Source organism: Oncorhynchus nerka, linkage group LG10 (genome assembly GCF_034236695.1).
Source record: "Oncorhynchus nerka isolate Pitt River linkage group LG10, Oner_Uvic_2.0, whole genome shotgun sequence".
Lineage (NCBI taxonomy): Eukaryota > Metazoa > Chordata > Actinopteri > Salmoniformes > Salmonidae > Oncorhynchus > Oncorhynchus nerka.
In genome coordinates, this window is record NC_088405.1 from 94054531 (window position 1) to 94073975 (window position 19445).

Genomic DNA, 19445 nt, shown 5'->3' on the forward strand with positions numbered 1-19445 from the left:
GTTTCTGTTCATGAGACTTCCCTTGTTAATCTCCGCACACGGAGGAATCTCTCCCTTGTTGAAAATGAATCAGCCTTCAGACTCCTTGTGTATTTGGGAGGATGCTCGCTCAAAATTGTTCATTTTGGATGCCAAACCTTTCTGGGAGATCATAGATTCAACAGAAGCTGATAGTGTAGTAGCAGTAGTGTGGTGTACTCCAGCATCTCTTCAATCTCTACTTCTCAGGTTGTCCTCCTGTTTCTATCTGTACTTTTCTTGTCCGGGGTAAATATTTATCTGCTAAAATATAAAAGAAGAAGTGATACAATATGGAAACTAAACACACAACAAATAACATTGGTATTTTAAAGGGACCCAAGCCATTTTGAATATGAGCGCTATATCTCTTTTCCCCATGTATTCATATGAATGTTCAGTACCACCCTCCCCAAGGCTCTCTGTCCAAAAGGACATCGTTTGAAGTTAAAGAGGCCACTGTGTACTTTCTGAGCTGGTTTCATAAAACCACAATGTTCTCTCGTTGAAGAATATCTCTTCCAAAGTGTGACTGGGGTCCCTTTTTAAATGTGCCGTACTCTACTAGTTGTCCATCCTAGCGGGGACTGCCCTGCCTGAGCCTCCCTCCTTCCAACTCTCCTTCCCTCTATCTGTCCATCCTAGCGGTGACTGCCCTGCCTGAGCCTCCTTCCTTCCAACTCTCCTTCCCTCTATCTGTCCATCCTAGCGGTGACTGCCCTGCCTGAGCCTCCCTCCTTCCAACTCTCCTTCCCTCTATCTGTCCATCCTAGCGGTGACTGCCCTGCCTGAGCCTCCTTCCTTCCAACTCTCCTTCCCTCTATCTGTCCATCCGTGTTGTGTGTGTGTGTGACACATCTTTCTTGCCTTCTGTTGTCCTGACATGCTCTTCTCATCCCTCCTTCTCTGGTCAGCTCTGCGTGCCCATCTCTCCTTCCCTCCTTCTCTTGTCAGCTCTGCAGGCCCATCTCTCCATCCCTCCTTCTCTGGTCAGCTCTGCAGGCCCATCTCTCCATCCCTCCTTCTCTTGTCAGCTCTGCAGGCCCATCTCTCCATCCCTCCTTCTCTGGTCAGCTCTGCAGGCCCATCTCTCCATCCCTCCATCTCTTGTCAGCTCTGCAGGCCCATCTCTCCATCCCTCCATCTCTTGTCAGCTCTGCAGGCCCATCTCTCCATCCCTCCATCTCTTGTCAGCTCTGCAGGCCCACCTCTCCATCCCTCCTTCTCTTGTCAGCTCTGCAGGCCCATCTCTCCATCCCTCCTTCTCTGGTCAGCTCTGCGTGCCCATCTCTCCATCCCTCCTTCTCTGGTCAGCTCTGCAGGCCCATCTCTCCATCCCTCCTTCTCTGGTCAGCTCTGCGTGCCCATCTCTCCATCCCTCCTTCTCTTGTCAGCTCTGCAGGCCCATCTCTCCATCCCTCCTTCTCTTGTCAGCTCTGCAGGCCCATCTCTCCATCCCTCCTTCTCTTGTCAGCTCTGCAGGCCCACCTCTCCATCCCTCCTTCTCTTGTCAGCTCTGCAGGCCCACCTCTCCATCCCTCCTTCTCTGGTCAGCTCTGCAGGCCCATCTCTCCATCCCTCCTTCTCTGGTCAGCTCTGCAGGCCCATCTCTCCATCCCTCCATCTCTTGTCAGCTCTGCAGGCCCATCTCTCCATCCCTCCTTCTCTTGTCAGCTCTGCAGGCCCACCTCTCCATCCCTCCTTCTCTTGTCAGCTCTGCAGGCCCACCTCTCCATCCCTCCTTCTCTGGTCAGCTCTGCAGGCCCATCTCTCCATCCCTCCTTCTCTTGTCAGCTCTGCAGGCCCATCTCTCCATCCCTCCTTCCTTACTTCCCTCAAGTAATTCTAAATAACTGATTTAATTTTGTTTAATGATTAACTCTGTTTACTTACCCAGCCGTTACCCATCTCTCCCTTTTCATACGAACCCGGCTGCATTTGAACAAGCCAAAAAAGACAGCAAATCATTGTAGTTTCTAGATACATTATTTTTTTTTAAGTTTGATTTTAAGTTTTGGTTTGTTTGTCCATTTTCTTTTCTATTTTTGTTGGTTTGTTTGTTTACCTTCTCCTTCTTAGTCTGTGGAAGAAGTTCGTAGCGTTGATACTAAAAGAAGTTCATTGTCTTTTTCCCATTTCGCTGCGGAGAACATTCCTTTCTCCTGTTTTCTGTTTCTTCGTGTCCTGTTTTTGTTGATATTGCGAACGTGTCACTGATTGAAATGGAAGGTAGGTAACGCTCTGCTTTGGCACGTGGTCTTTCTTTATGCAGATATGACAATGTCAGAAGCACCCTCTAACTTGACGTCAATGTTTCTCTTTCTGACCCCCCCCTCTCTCTCCTCTCTCTCTCTCTTCTCTCTCTCTCTCTCTCTCTCTCTCTCTCTCTCTCTCTCTCTCTCTCTCTCTCTCTCTCTCTCTCTCTCTCTCTCTCTCTCTCTCTTCTCTCTCTCTCTCTCTCTCTCTCTCTCTTCTCTCTCTCTCTCTCTCTCTCTCTCTCTCTCTCTCTCTCTCTCTCTCTCTTCTCCCTCTCTCTCTCTCTCTCTCTCTCTCTCTCTCTCTCTCTCTCTCTTCTCTCTCTCTCTCTCTCTCTCTCTCTCTCTCTCTCTCTCTCTCTCTCTCTCTCTCTCTCTCTCTCTCTCTCTCCTCTCTCTCTCTCTCTCTCTCTTCCTCTCTCTCTCTCTCTCTCTCTCTCTCTCTCTCTCTCTCTCTCTCTCTCTCTCTCTCTCTCTCTCTTCTCTCTCTCTCTCTCTCTCTCTCTCTCTCTCTCTCTCTCTCCTCTCTCTCTCTCTCTCTCTCTCTCTCTTCTCTCTCTCTCTCTCTCTCTCTCTCTCTCTCTCTCTCTCTCTCTCTCTCTCTCTCTCTCTCTCTCTCTCTCTCTCTCTCTCTCTCTCTCTCTCTCTCTCTCTCTCTCTCTCTCCTCTCTCTCTCTCTCTCTCTCTCTCTCTCTCTCTCTCTCCTCTCTCTCTCTCTCTCTCTCTCTCTCTCTCTCTCTCTCTCTATCTCTCTCTCTCTCTCTCTCTCTCTCTCTCTCTCTCTCTCTCTCTCTCTCTCTCTCTCTCTCTCTTCTCTCTCTCTCCTCTCTCTCTCTCTCTCTCTCTCTCTCTCTCTCTCTCTCTCTCTCTCTCTCTCTCTCTCTCTCTCTCTCTCTCTCTCTCTCTCTCTCTCTCTCTCTCTCTCTCTCTCTCTCTCTCTCTCTCTCTCTCTTCTCTCTCTCTCTCTCTCTCTCTCTCTCTCTCTCTCTCTCTCTCTCTCTCTCTCTCTCTCTCTCTCTCTCTCTCTCTCTCTCTCTCTCTCTCTCTCTCTCTCTCTCTCTCTCTCTCTCTCTCTCTCTCTCTCTATCTCTCTCCTCTCTCTCTCTCTCCCTCTCTCTCTCTCTCTCTCTCTCTCTATCTCTTCTCTCTGTCTCTCTCTCTCTCCTCTCTCTCTCTCTCTCTCTCTCTCTCTCTCTCTCCCTATCTTTCACCCTCTCTCTCTCTCCCTCTCCTCTCTCTCTCTCTCTCTATCTCTCCCCCTCTCTGTCTCTCTCTCTGTCTCTCTCTCTCTCTCTACCTATCTTTCACCCTCTCTCTATCTCTCCCCTCTCTTTGTCTCTCTATCTCTCCCTCTCTCTCTCTCTCTCTCTCTCTCCCTATCTGTCACCCTCTCTCTATCTCTCCCCTCTCTCTGTCTCTCTCTCTCTGTATCATTTAACCACCAGGGAACTTTAGCAAGTTATTTTATCTTTCCTTTTATCAGTTATATTTTGCTTTTAAGATTTTGATTAGTTAGAGTTTAATGTTTTTTGAACATGAATTCTGGATTCAGTCCACTATCCTGCCCAATTTGAAGCAGGTCCGTTTTGTTCTGTTTTGGTAGAATGCATTGATTCCTGTTTGTCCAGCATATCTCCGTTCTCTTGGTGAAATTAGTTACATTCATCTTATGATTTTGATCATATTTATTTCCTTGATGGCTGTTTCTAAACAGCTGTCATCACCTGCGTCAGTGTGTTTTCTTCTATCTACAGCTTTAGTCTTTAGTTTGTTCTGTGGAGAAGGGGTTCTTATTTCTGTTGTTTTTCTATGAAGAGTCCCTGTTCAGCGGTCAGCGTTTACAGGAGAGTAGATTATTGCATGCAAGACAACTCCCTATGTTTTATATACCTGCTTTTGACCTGCTGATAATGATCTACAGTTGAAGTCAGAAGTTTACATACACCTTAGCCAAATACATTTAAACTCAGTTTTTCCACAATTCCTGACAAATAATCCAAGTAAAAAATTCCTGTTTTAGGTCAGTTAGGATCACCAATTTATTTTAAGAATGTGAAATGTCAGAATAATAGTAGAGAGAATGATTTATTTCAGCTTTTATTTCTTTCATCACATTCCCAGTGGGTCAGAAGTTTACATACACTCAATTAGTATTTGGTAGCATTGCCTTTAAATTGTTTAACCTCTCAAGGGGGTGTGGCACACTACCGTCCCACCTGGCCAACATCCAGTGCAATTGCAGAGCACCAAATTCAAAAACAGAAATATATTATAAAAATTCATGAAACGTACAAGTGTTATATATCGGTTTAAAGATTAACTTCTTGTTAATCCAACCACGGTGTCAGATTTCAAAAATACTTTACGGCGAAAGCAAACCATGTGATTATCTGAGAACAGCGCCCAGCAGACAAATCATTACAAACAGTAACCAGCCAAGTAGACGAGTACCAAAAGTCAGAAATAGTGATAAAATGTATCACTTACCTTTGATGATCTTCATATGGTTGCACTCCGAAGACTCCATGTTACACAATAAATGTTTGTTTTGTTTGATAAAGTCCCTCTTTATATTCAAAAACCTCTGTTGTGTTGGTGCGTTTTGTTCAGTAATACAAAGCGCGGTCACAACAGACAGACGAAATTTTTTAAAAGTACCATAAAAGTTCATAGAAACATGTCAAACAATGTTTAAAATCCTCAGGTTGTTTTTGTCATAAATAATCAATAATATTTCAACCGGACAAAAGCTTCTTCAATAGAAAAGGAGAAACAAGAAAGGCGCGCTCCTGGTCACGCGCTGGACTCATGTCTGGAAATTTCCTCTCATTGAACGTGGTGTTTCTCCCTCATTTTACAGAGTAAAAGCCTGAAACAATGCCTAAAGACTGACCACATGTAGAGGAAGCCATGGATATTGTGAACTGGGTCTTAAGTCTGTATGGTGGATAGGCTTTCAATGGAAAAACAGGCATTTCAAAATAAAAGCACTTCCTGGATGGATTTTCCTCAGGTTTTCACCTGACATATCAGTTATGTTATACTCACAGACATTTGAACAGTTTTGGAAACTTTAGAGCGTTTTCTATCCAAATCTACCGATTAAATGCATAATCTAGCTTCTGGGCTTGAGTAGCAGGCAGTTAACTTTGGGCTTTTCATCCAAAATTCCGAATGTTGCCCCTAGTTTTATTTATTTCACCTTTATTTAGTTGAGAACAAGTTGAGATGCACAAGCACAAGCAACTGTGACCTGGCCAAGATAAAGCGTAGCAATTCGACACATACAACAACACAGAGTTACACATGGAATAAACAAAACATACAGTTAATAATACAGTAGAACAAAAGAAAATAAAAAGTCTATATACAGTGAGTGTAAATGAGGTAAGTTAAGGAAATAAATAGGCCATGGTGGGGAAGTAATTACAAAATAGCAATTAAACACTGGAATGGTAGATCGGCAGAAGATGAATGTGCAACGTAGAGATACTGGGGTGCAAAGGAGCAAAATAAATAAACACCAGTATGGAGATAATGTAGGTAGATAGATGGGCTGTTTACAGATAGGCTATGTACAGGTGCAGTGATCTGTAAGCTGCTCTGACAGCTGGTGCTTAAAGTGAAGTTAACTTGGGTCAAACGCCTTCCACAAGCCTCCCATAATAAGTTGGGTGAATTTAGGCCCATTCCTCCTGACAGAGCTGGTGTAACTGAGTCAGATTTCTAGGCCTCCTTGCTCGCACACGCTTTTTCAGTTCTGCCCACAAATGTTCTATATTTGATTGAGGTCAGGTCTTTGTGGTGGTCACTCTAATACCTTGACTTTGTTGTCCTTAAGCCATTTTGCCACAACTTTGGAAGTATGCTTGGGGTCATTGTCCATTTGGAAGACCCATTTGCAACCAAGCTTTAACTTCCTGACTGATGTCTTGAGATGTTGCTTCAATATATCCACCACATTTTCCTTTCCTCATGATGCCAACTATTTTGTGAAGTGCACCAGTCCCTCCTGCAGCAAAGCACACCCACAGCATGATGCTGCCACCCGTGCTTCACGGTTGGGATGGTGTTCTTCGGCTTGCAAGCCTCCCCCTTTTTCCTCCAAACATAGCGATGGTCATTATGGCCAAACAGTTCTATTTTTGTTTCATCAGACCAGAAGACATTTCTCCAAAAAGTACAATCTTTGTCCCCATGTGCAGTTGCAAACCATAGTCTGGCTTTGTTTTATGGTGGTTTTGGAGCAGTGGCTTCTTCCTTGCTGAGCAGCCTTTCAGGTTATGTTTATATAGGACTCGCTTTACTGTGGATATAGATACTTTTGTACCCGTTTACTCAAGCATCTTCACAAGGTCCTTTGCTGTTGTTCTGGGATGGATCTGCACTTAGGAGACAGAGCGCGTCTCCTTCCTGAGTGGTATAGCGGCTGCGTGGTCCTATGGTGTTTACACTTGCATGCTATTGTTTGTACAGATAAATGTGGTACATTCAGGCGTTTGGAAATTGCTCCCAAGGATGAACCAGACTTGTGGAGGTCTACAATTTTTTTCTGAGGTCTTGGCTGATTTTTGGGAGATTTTCCCATGATGTCAAGCAAAGATGCATGCGTTTGAAGGTAGGCCTTGAAATACATCCACAGGTACACCTCCAATTAACTAAAATGATGTCAATTAGCCTATCAGAAGCTTCTAAAGCCATGACATCATTTTCTGGGACTTTCCAAGCTGTTTAAAGGCACAGTCAACTTAGTGTATGTAAACTTCTGACCTGGAATTGTGATACAATGAATTATAAGTGAAATTATCTGTCTGTAAACAATTGTTGGAAAAATGACTTGTAATCATGCACAAAGTAGATGTCCTAACCGACTTGCCAAAACTATAGTTTGTGAACAAAAATTTGTGGAGTGGTTGAAAAACCAGTTTTGACTCCAACCTAAGTGTATGTATGAACTTCCGACTTCAACTGTAAATCTCCCGGAGACACACACACAGACACACACACAGACACACACACAGACACACACACAGACACACACACAGACACACACAGACACATACACAGACACACTCAGCGCCACACAAGCATCTACACACAGACACACACACAGACACACAAGCATCTACACACAGACACACTCAGCGCCACACAAGCATCTACACACAGACACACACACAGACACACACACAGACACACACACACACACACAGACACACACACAGACACACACACAGACACACACACAGACACACAAGCATCACACAGACACACACACAGACACACACAGACACACTCAGCGCCACACAAGCATCTACACACAGACACACAAAACCGGGTGAAGCCCCTTGCCCTGTTTATACGGCTCATGATAGAAAATGCTTGCTTCCTAGCTCAATGTCCTCCGCCTACCGTATCTTGCAACATCACCCTCTTGCTCAAAGGCCTCGTAATAAAGTTGGTCTACCAAACACATTTCTGTTTGAAATGGAGCTGTGGTTTTAAGAATAACCTCAATAAATATCCAGAAGTATTTATTTGCACTATTTGCAGAGGTCCTGTTTTCTCAGAGGACTGTTGCTTTTTGCTGCAGGTGACGCTTCAACTCTGAGTATAAATTCAGTGGTACAGATTTGTGTCACCTATCCTATTAATAGATAGCATTAAACAGAGAACTAAAACAGATTCGGGCAGCAAGCTGTGCATCTCAACAGAGCCACTTAAGATGCCATATGCACAAAAAGTTACAGGGGAAATGCAACCCTCCACGCTTTCAAGAAATGCCTTAGTTTGAACAAACTGTAACCTAACATAGTATCTGGGGGTGGAACCCCTGAACTTAATAATCTGGAACCCCTGAATTTAACACTCTGGAACCCCTGAACTTAACACTCTGGAACCTCTGAACTTAACACTCTGGAACACCTGAACTTAACATTCTGGAACCCCTGAACTTAACACTCTGGAACCCCTGAACTTAACACTCTGGAACCCCTGAACTTAACACTCTGGAACCCCTGAACTTAACACTATGGAACCACTGAACTTAACACTCTGGAATCACTGAACTTAACACTCTGGAACCCCTGAACTTAACACTCTGGAACCACTGAACTTAACACTCTGGAACCTCTGAACTTAACACTCTGGAACCCCTGAACTTAACATTCTGGAAACCCTGACCTTAACACTCTGGAACCCCTGAACTTAACACTCTGGAACCCCTGAACTTAACACTCTGGAACCACTGAGCTTAACACTCTGGAACCCCTGAGCTTAACACTCTGGAACCACTGAACTTAACACTCTGGAACCCCTGACCTTAACACTCTGGAATCCCTGAACTTAACACTCTGGAACCCCTGAACTTAACACTCTGGAACCACTGAGCTTAACACTCTGGAACCCCTGAGCTTAACACTCTGGAACTCCTGAACTTAACTCTCTGGAACCCCTGAATTTAACACTATGGAACCCCTGAATTTAACACTCTGGAACCCCTGAACTTAACGCTCTGGAACCCCTGAACTTAACGCTCTGGAACCCCTGAACTTAACACTCTGGAACCCCAGAACTTAACACTCTGGAACCCCTGAACTTAACACTCTGGAACCCCTGAGCTTAACACTCTGGAACCCCTGAGCTTAACACTCTGGAACTCCTGAACTTAACACTCTGGAACCCCTGAACTTAACACTCTGGAACCCCTGAACTTAACACTCTGGAACCCCTGAACTTATTGCAATGGTCATTCACACACAATGTCTACCCTTCCCTCTGGTGGAGTGGAATGGGAAGGAGAGTGGATGATCTGAGAGATGTACAGTACCTGCTCTCGATGTGAGAGGTTCCTTGAACATTGTGGTTGATTCCTTTCTCTTTTTGAATGTCAGTTGATTTCATTGTCTCATGCCTCACTCTGCCAGGGAAGGGGTTGTCTCATGCCTCACTCTGCCAGGGAAGGTTTTGTCTCATGCCTCACTCTGCCAGGGAAGGTTTTGTCTCATGCCTCACTCTGCCAGGGAAGGTTTTGTCTCATGCCTCACTCTGCCAGGGAAGGGTTTGTCTCATTCCTCACTCTGCCAGGGAAGGTTTTGTCTCATGCCTCACTCTGCCAGGGAAGGGGTTGTCCCATGCCTCACTCTGCCAGGGAAGGGTTTGGCTCATGCCTCACTCTGCCAGGGAAGGGTTTGTCTCATGCCTCACTCTGCCAGGGAAGGTTTTGTCTCATGCCTCACTCTGCCAGGGAAGGTTTTGTCTCATGCCTCACTCTGCCAGGGAAGGGGTTGTCTCATGCCCCACCCTGCCAGGGAAGGGTTTGTCTCATGCCTCACTCTGCCAGGGAAGGTTTTGTCTCATGCCTCACTCTGCCAGGGAAGGTTTTGTCTCATGCCTCACCCTGCCAGGGAAGGGTTTGTCTCATGCCTCACTCTGCCAGGGAAGGGTTTGTCTCATGCCTCACTCTGCCAGGGAAGGGTTTGTGTCTTTTTCTCTTGCATTTTGTGAAATCTAATGATGCACTTATGTTGCCCACTTTTCCCTTTTCTTCATACCTTACCTACTAAAGGAGGGAATGACACTTTATTGGTAAGTGGATGTTAACCAAGAGGATGTTAACCAAAAGGTTAAACAACAGTAACAATTAAAACAAACTGAAAACAGAAATGGGTCGCTATTCACATCTCAGCAATTGTCTACTCCAGGGAAAAAAACTCCACAAAAAGAAATCTATTGAGTAGAAGACGATTTGTTTTTCTGATTTGACTTGACTATAATTGTGAATGATTTATTTTGTTCCTTCCATTTCTGTGATGTTCCGTCAAGTTGTCTACTCTTTTCTATTTGTTTTGTTTCATATTAGTTTTTTAACTGTTACTAAAACTGCAAGAAGTCATCTTTTTCTATTCTACAAATCTGTAGCTCTCTACTCTCTCTACTGTAACTCTCTCTACTGTAACTCTCTACTCTCTCTACTGTAACTCTCTGTACTGTAACTCTCTACTCTCTCTACTGTAACTCTCTCTACTGTAACTCTCTCTACTGTAACTCTCTACTCTCTCTACTGTAACTCTCTCTACTGTAACTCTCTACTCTCTCTACTGTAACTCTCTGTACTGTAACTCTCTACTCTCTCTACTGTAACTCTCTCTACTGTAACTCTCTCTACTGTAACTCTCTACTCTCTCTACTGTAACTCTCTCTACTGTAACTCTTTCTACTGTAACTCTCTCTACTGTAACTCTCTACTCTCTCTACTGTAACTCTCTCTACTGTAACTCTTTCTACTGTAACTCTCTCTACTGTAACTCTCTACTCTCTCTACTGTAACTCTCTCTACTGTAACTCTCTCTACTGTAACTCTCTACTCTCTCTACTGTAACTCTCTCTACTGTAACTCTCTACTCTCTCTACTGTAACTCTCTCTACTGTAACTCTCTCTACTGTAACTCTCTCTACTGTAACTCTCTCTACTGTAACTCTCTACTCTCTCTACTGTAACTCTCTCTACTGTAACTCTCTCTACTGTAACTCTCTACTCTCTCTACTGTAACTCTCTCTACTGTAACTCTCTCTACTGTAACTCTCTACTCTCTCTACTGTAACTCTCTCTACTGTAACTCTCTCTACTGTAACTCTCTCTACTGTAACTCTCTCTACTGTAACTCTTTCTACTGTAACTCTCTCTACTGTAACTCTCTCTACTGTAACTCTCTACTCTCTCTACTGTAACTCTCTTTACTGTAACTCTCTCTACTGTAACTCTCTCTACGGTAACTCTCTGTACTGTAACTCTCTCTACTGTAACTCTCTCTACTGTAACTCTCTCTACTGTAACTCTCTCTACTGTAACTCTCTACTGTAACTCTCTCTACTGTAACTCTTTCTACTGTAACTCTCTCTACTGTAACTCTCTACTGTAACTCTCTACTGTAACTCTTTCTACTGTAACTCTCTCTACTGTAACTCTCTACTGTAACTCTCTCTACTGTAACTCTCTCTACTGTAACTCTCTCTACGGTAACTCTCTCTACTGTAACTCTCTCTACTGTAACTCTCTCTACTGTAACTCTCTCTACTGTAACTCTCTCTACTGTAACTCTCTCTACTGTAACTCTTTCTACTGTAACTCTCTCTACTGTAACTCTCTAACTGTAACTCTCTCTACTGTAACTGTAACTCTCTCTACTGTAAACTCTCTCTACTGTAACTCTCTCTACTGTAACTCTCTCTACTGTAACTCTCTACTCTCTCTACTGTAACTCTCTCTACTGTAACTCTCTACTCTCTCTACTGTAACTCTCTCTACTGTAACTCTCTCTACTGTAACTCTCTCTACTGTAACTCTCTCTACTGTAACTCTCTACTCTCTCTACTGTAACTCTCTCTACTGTAACTCTCTACTCTCTCTAATGTAACTCTCTCTACTGTAACTCTCTCTACTGTAACTCTCTCTACTGTAACTCTCTACTCTCTCTACAGTAACTCTCTCTACTGTAACTCTCTCTACTGTAACTCTCTACTCTCTCTACTGTAACTCTCTCTACTGTAACTCTCTCTACTGTAACTCTTTCTACTGTAACTCTCTCTACTGTAACTCTCTCTACTGTAACTCTCTACTCTCTCTACTGTAACTCTCTCTACTGTAACTCTCTCTACTGTAACTCTCTCTACGGTAACTCTCTGTACTGTAACTCTCTCTACTGTAACTCTCTCTACTGTAACTCTCTCTACTGTAACTCTTTCTACTGTAACTCTCTCTACTGTAACTCTCTCTACTGTAACTCTCTCTACTGTAACTCTCTCTACTGTAACTCTTTCTACTGTAACTCTCTCTACTGTAACTCTCTCTACTGTAACTCTCTCTACTGTAACTCTCTCTACTGTAACTCTCTCTACTGTAACTCTCTCTACTGTAACTCTCTCTACTGTAACTCTTTCTACTGTAACTCTCTACTGTAACTCTCTCTACTGTAACTCTCTCTCTGTAACTCTCTCTACTGTAACTCTCTACTGTAACTCTCTACTGTAACTCTCTACGGTAACTCTCTCTACTGTAACTCTCTCTACTGTAACTCTCTCTACTGTAACTCTCTACTGTAACTCTTTCTACTGTAACTCTCTCTACTGTAACTCTCTCTACTGTAACTCTCTCTACTGTAACTCTCTCTACGGTAACTCTCTCTACTGTAACTCTCTCTACTGTAACTCTCTCTCTACTGTAACTCTTTCTACTGTAACTCTCTCTACTGTAACTCTCTCTACTGTAACTCTCTCTACTGTAACTCTCTACTATCTCTACTGTAACTCTCTCTACTGTAACTCTCTCTACTGTAACTCTCTACTCTCTCTACTGTAACTCTCTACTATCTCTACTGAACGCTCTCTACTGTAACTCTCTCTACTGTAACTCTTTCTACTGTAACTCTCTCTACTGTAACTCTCTCTACTGTAACTCTCTACTCTCTCTACTGTAACTCTCTCTACTGTAACTCTCTACTATCTCTACTGAACGCTCTCTACTGTAACTCTCTCTACTGTAACTCTTTCTACTGTAACTCTCTCTACTGTAACTCTCTACTATCTCTACTGAACGCTCTCTACTGTAACTCTCTCTACTGTAACTCTTTCTACTGTAACTCTCTCTACTGTAACTCTCTCTACTGTAACTCTCTACTCTCTCTACTGTAACTCTCTCTACTGTAACTCTCTCTACTGTAACTCTCTACTCTCTCTACTGTAACTCTCTCTACTGTAACTCTTTCTACTGTAACTCTCTACTCTCTCTACTGTAACTCTCTCTACTGTAACTCTCTCTACTGTAACTCTTTCTACTGTAACTCTCTCTACTGTAACTATCTCTACTGTAACTCTCTCTACTGTAACTATCTCTACTGTAACTCTCTCTACTGTAACTCTCTCTACTGTAACTCTCTCTACTGTAACTCTTTCTACTGTAACTCTCTCTACTGTAACTATCTCTACTGTAACTCTCTCTACTGTAACTATCTCTACTGTAACTCTCTCTACTGTAACTCTCTCTACTGTAACTATCTCTACTGTAACTCTCTCTACTGTAACTCTCTACTGTAACTCTCTACTGTAACTCTTTCTACTGTAACTCTCTCTACTGTAACTATCTCTACTGTAACTCTCTCTACTGTAACTCTCTCTACTGTAACTCTCTCTACTGTAACTATCTCTACTGTAACTCTCTCTACTGTAACTCTCTACTGTAACTCTCTCTACGGTAACTCTCTGTACTGTAACTCTCTGTACTGTAACTCTCTCTACTGTAACTCTCTACTGTAACTCTCTCTACTGTAACTCTCTGTACTGTAACTCTCTGTACTGTAACTCTCTACTCTCTCTACTGTAACTCTCTACTGTAACTCTCTACTGTAACTCTCTGTACTGTAACTCTCTCTACTGTAACTCTCTACTGTAACTCTCTCTACGGTAACTCTCTCTACTGTAACTCTCTCTACTGTAACTCTCTACTGTAACTCTCTGTACTGTAACTCTCTACTCTCTCTACTGTAGCCCTCTCCACTGTAACTCTCTAATGTAACTCTCTACTGTAACTCTCTCTACTGTAACTCTCTACTGTAACTCTCTACTCTCTCTACTGTAACCCTCTCTACTGTAACTCTCTCTACTGTAACTCTCTACTCTCTACTGTAACTCTCTACTCTATACTGTAACTCTCTCCACTGTAACTCTCTACTGTAACTCTCTCTACTATAGCTCTTTCTAATGTAAACTCTCTACTGTAACTCTCTCTACTGTAGCTCTCTCTACTGTAACTCTGTCTACTGTAACTCTACTCTCTCTACTGTAACTCTCTACTCTCTACTGTAACTCTCTCTATTGTAACTCTCTACTGAAACTCTCTACTGTAACTCTCTCTACTGTAACTCTCTACTCTCTACTGTAACTCTCTACTCTAGAGTAACTCTCTACTCTCTACAGTAACTCTCTACTCTCTACTGTAACTCTCTACTGTAACTCTCTACTCTCTACTGTAACTCTCTACATTAACTCTCTCTACTGTAACTCTCTCTACTGTAAATCTCTACTGAACGCTCTCTACTGTAACTCTCTACTCTCTACTGTAACTCTCTCTACTGTAACTCTCTCTACTGTAACTCTCTGTACTGTAACTCTCTACTCTCTCTACTGTAACTCTCTACTCTCTCTACTGTAACTCTCTACTCTCTCTACTGTAACTCTCTCTACTGTAACTCTCTCTACTGTAACTCTCTCTACTGTAACTCTCTGTACTGTAACTCTCTACTCTCTACTGTAACTCTCTACTGTAACTCTCTACTCTCTCTACTGTAACCCTCTCTACTGTAACTCTCTCTACTGTAACTCTCTACTCTCTACTGTAACTCTCTCTACTGTAACTCTCTCTACTATAGCTCTTTCTACTGTAACTCTCTACTCTCTCTACTGTAACTCTCTCTACTGTAACTCTGTCTACTGTAACTCTACTCTCTCTACTGCAACTCTCTCTATTGTAACTCTCTACTGTAACTCTCTACTGTAACTCTCTCTACTGTAACTCTCTGTACTGTAACTCTCTCTACTGTAACTCTCTACTCTCTCTACTGTAGCTCTCTACTCTCTACTGTAACTCTCTCTACTGTAACTCTCTACTCTCTCTACTGCAGCTCTCTCCACTGTAACTCTCTCTACTGTAACTCTACTCTCTGTACTGTAACTCTACTCTCTCTATTGTAACTCTATTTACTCTCTCTACTGTAACTCTCTCTACTCTCTCTACTGTTACTCTCTCTACTGTAACTATCTCTACTGTAACTCTCTCTACTGTAACTCTCTCTACTGTAACTCTCTCTACTGTAACTCTCTCTACTGTAACTATCTCTACTGTAACTCTCTCTACTGTAACTCTCTCTACTGTAACTCTCTCTACGGTAACTCTCTGTACTGTAACTCTCTGTACTGTAACTCTCTCTACTGTAACTCTCTCTACTGTAACTCTCTCTACTGTAACTCTCTGTACTGTAACTCTCTGTACTGTAACTCTCTACTCTCTCTACTGTAACTCTCTCTACTGTAACTCTCTCTACTGTAACTCTCTGTACTGTAACTCTCTCTACTGTAACTCTCTCTACTGTAACTCTCTGTAACTCTCTCTACTGTAACTCTCTACTGTAACTCTCTACTGTAACTCTCTACTCTCTCTTAACCCTCTCTACTGTAACTCTCTCTACTGTAACTCTCTACTCTCTACTGTAACTCTCTACTCTATACTGTAACTCTCTCCACTGTAACTCTCTACTGTAACTCTCTCTACTATAGCTCTTTCTAATGTAACTCTCTACTCTCTCTACTGTAACTCTCTCTACTGTAGCTCTCTCTACTGTAACTCTGTCTACTGTAACTCTACTCTCTCTACTGTAACTCTCTACTCTCTACTGTAACTCTCTCTATTGTAACTCTCTACTGAAACTCTCTACTGTAACTCTCTCTACTGTAACTCTCTACTCTCTACTGTAACTCTCTACTCTAGAGTAACTCTCTACTCTCTACAGTAACTCTCTACTCTCTCTACTGTAACTCTCTCTACTGTAACTCTCTACTCTCTACTGTAACTCTCTCTACATTAACTCTCTCTACTGTAACTCTCTCTACTGTAACTATCTCTACTGAACGCTCTCTACTGTAACTCTCTACTCTCTACTGTAACTCTCTCTACTGTAACTCTCTCTACTGTAACTCTCTGTACTGTAACTCTCTACTCTCTCTACTGTAACTCTCTACTCTCTCTACTGTAACTCTCTACTCTCTCTACTGTAACTCTCTCTACTGTAACTCTCTCTACTGTAACTCTCTCTACTGTAACTCTCTGTACTGTAACTCTCTACTCTCTCTACTGTAACTCTACTGTAACTCTCTACTCTCTCTACTGTAACCCTCTCTACTGTAACTCTCTCTACTGTAACTCTCTACTCTCTACTGTAACTCTCTCTACTGTAACTCTCTCTACTATAGCTCTTTCTACTGTAACTCTCTACTCTCTCTACTGTAACTCTCTACTGTAACTCTGTCTACTGTAACTCTACTCTCTCTACTGCAACTCTCTCTATTGTAACTCTCTACTGTAACTCTCTACTGTAACTCTCTCTACTGTAACTCTCTGTACTGTAACTCTCTCTACTGTAACTCTCTACTCTCTCTACTGTAGCTCTCTACTCTCTACTGTAACTCTCTCACTGTAACTCTCTACTCTCTCTACTGCAGCTCTCTCCACTGTAACACTGTAACTCTACTCTCTGTACTGTAACTCTACTCTCTCTATTGTAACTCTATTTACTCTCTCCTGTAACTCTCTCTGCTCTCTCTACTGTTACTCTCTCTACTGTAACTATCTCTACTGTAACTCTCTCTACTGTAACTCTCTCTACTGTAACTCTCTCTACTGTAACTCTCTCTACTGTAACTCTCTACGGTAACTCTCTGTACTGTAACTCTCTGTACTGTAACTCTCTCTACTGTAACTCTCTCTACTGTAACTCTCTCTACTGTAACTCTCTGTACTGTAACTCTCTGTACTGTAACTCTCTACTCTCTCTACTGTAACTCTCTCTACTGTAACTCTCTCTACTGTAACTCTCTGTACTGTAACTCTCTCTACTGTAACTCTCTCTACTGACGGTAACTCTCTCTACTGTAACTCTCTCTACTGTAACTCTCTGTACTGTAACTCTCTGTACTGTAACTCTCTACTCTCTCTACTGTAGCCCTCTCCACTGTAACTCTCTAATGTAACTCTCTACTGTAACTCTCTCTACTGTAACTCTCTACTGTAACTCTCTACTCTCTCTACTGTAACCCTCTCTACTGTAACTCTCTCTACTGTAACTCTCTACTCTCTACTGTAACTCTCTACTCTATACTGTAACTCTCTCCACTGTAACTCTCTACTGTAACTCTCTCTACTATAGCTCTTTCTAATGTAACTCTCTACTCTCTCTACTGTAACTCTCTCTACTGTAGCTCTCTCTACTGTAACTCTGTCTACTGTAACTCTACTCTCTCTACTGTAACTCTCTACTCTCTACTGTAACTCTCTCTATTGTAACTCTCTACTGTAACTCTCTACTGTAACTCTCTCTACTGTAACTCTCTACTCTCTACTGTAACTCTCTACTCTAGAGTAACTCTCTACTCTCTACAGTAACTCTCTACTCTCTCTACTGTAACTCTCTCTACTGTAACTCTCTACTCTCTACTGTAACTCTCTCTACATTAACTCTCTCTACTGTAACTCTCTCTACTGTAACTATCTCTACTGGCTCTCACTGTAACTCTCTACTCTCTACTGTAACTCTCTCTACTGTAACTCTCTCTACTGTAACTCTCTGTACTGTAACTCTCTACTCTCTCTACTGTAACTCTCTACTCTCTCTACTGTAACTCTCTACTCTCTCTACTGTAACTCTCTCTACTGTAACTCTCTCTACTGTAACTCTCTCTACTGTAACTCTCTGTACTGTAACTCTCTACTCTCTCTACTGTAACTCTCTACTGTAACTCTCTACTCTCTCTACTGTAACCCTCTCTACTGTAACTCTCTCTACTGTAACTCTCTACTCTCTACTGTAACTCTCTCTACTGTAACTCTCTCTACTATAGCTCTTTCTACTGTAACTCTCTACTCTCTCTACTGTAACTCTCTCTACTGTAACTCTGTCTACTGTAACTCTACTCTCTCTACTGCAACTCTCTCTATTGTAACTCTCTACTGTAACTCTCTACTGTAACTCTCTCTACTGTAACTCTCTGTACTGTAACTCTCTCTACTGTAACTCTCTACTCTCTCTACTGTAGCTCTCTACTCTCTACTGTAACTCTCTCTACTGTAACTCTCTACTCTCTCTACTGCAGCTCTCTCCACTGTAACTCTCTCTACTGTAACTCTACTCTCTGTACTGTAACTCTACTCTCTCTATTGTAACTCTATTTACTCTCTCTACTGTAACTCTCTCTACTCTCTCTACTGTTACTCTCTCTACTGTAACTATCTCTACTGTAACTCTCTCTACTGTAACTCTCTCTACTGTAACTCTCTCTACTGTAACTCTCTCTACTGTAACTCTCTCTACGGTAACTCTCTGTACTGTAACTCTCTGTACTGTAACTCTCTCTACTGTAACTCTCTCTACTGTAACTCTCTCTACTGTAACTCTCTGTACTGTAACTCTCTGTACTGTAACTCTCTACTCTCTCTACTGTAACTCTCTCTACTGTAACTCTCTCTACTGTAACTCTCTGTACTGTAACTCTCTCTACTGTAACTCTCTCTACTGTAACTCTCTCTACGGTAACTCTCTCTACTGTAACTCTCTCTACTGTAACTCTCTGTACTGTAACTCTCTGTACTGTAACTCTCTACTCTCTCTACTGTAGCCCTCTCCACTGTAACTCTCTAATGTAACTCTCTACTGTAACTCTCTCTACTGTAACTCTCTACTGTAACTCTCTACTCTCTCTACTGTAACCCTCTCTACTGTAACTCTCTCTACTGTAACTCTCTACTCTCTACTGTAACTCTCTACTCTATACTGTAACTCTCTCCACTGTAACTCTCTACTGTAACTCTCTCTACTATAGCTCTTTCTAATGTAACTCTCTACTCTCTCTACTGTAAACTGTACTCTACTGTAACTCTGTCTACTGTAACTCTACTCTTCTACTGTAACTCTCTACTCTCTACTGTAACTCTCTCTATTGTAACTCTCTACTGTAACTCTCTACTGTAACTCTCTCTACTGTAACTCTCTACTCTCTACTGTAACTCTCTACTCTAGAGTAACTCTCTACTCTCTACAGTAACTCTCTACTCTCTCTACTGTAACTCTCTCTACTGTAACTCTCTACTCTCTACTGTAACTCTCTCTACATTAACTCTCTCTACTGTAACTCTCTCTACTGTAACTATCTCTACTGAACGCTCTCTACTGTAACTCTCTACTCTCTACTGTAACTCTCTCTACTGTAACTCTCTCTACTGTAACTCTCTGTACTGTAACTCTCTACTCTCTCTACTGTAACTCTCTACTCTCTCTACTGTAACTCTCTACTCTCTCTACTGTAACTCTCTCTACTGTAACTCTCTCTACTGTAACTCTCTCTACTGTAACT

General features: G+C 42.4%; 1 protein-coding gene across 1 annotated transcript in view; it reads left to right on the plus strand.

The window, feature by feature from the left end:
• srrm3 (serine/arginine repetitive matrix 3) overlaps window positions 1-19445 on the plus strand; it is a 113083-nt gene that overhangs the window by 81985 nt on the left and 11653 nt on the right. The window lies entirely within an intron of this gene.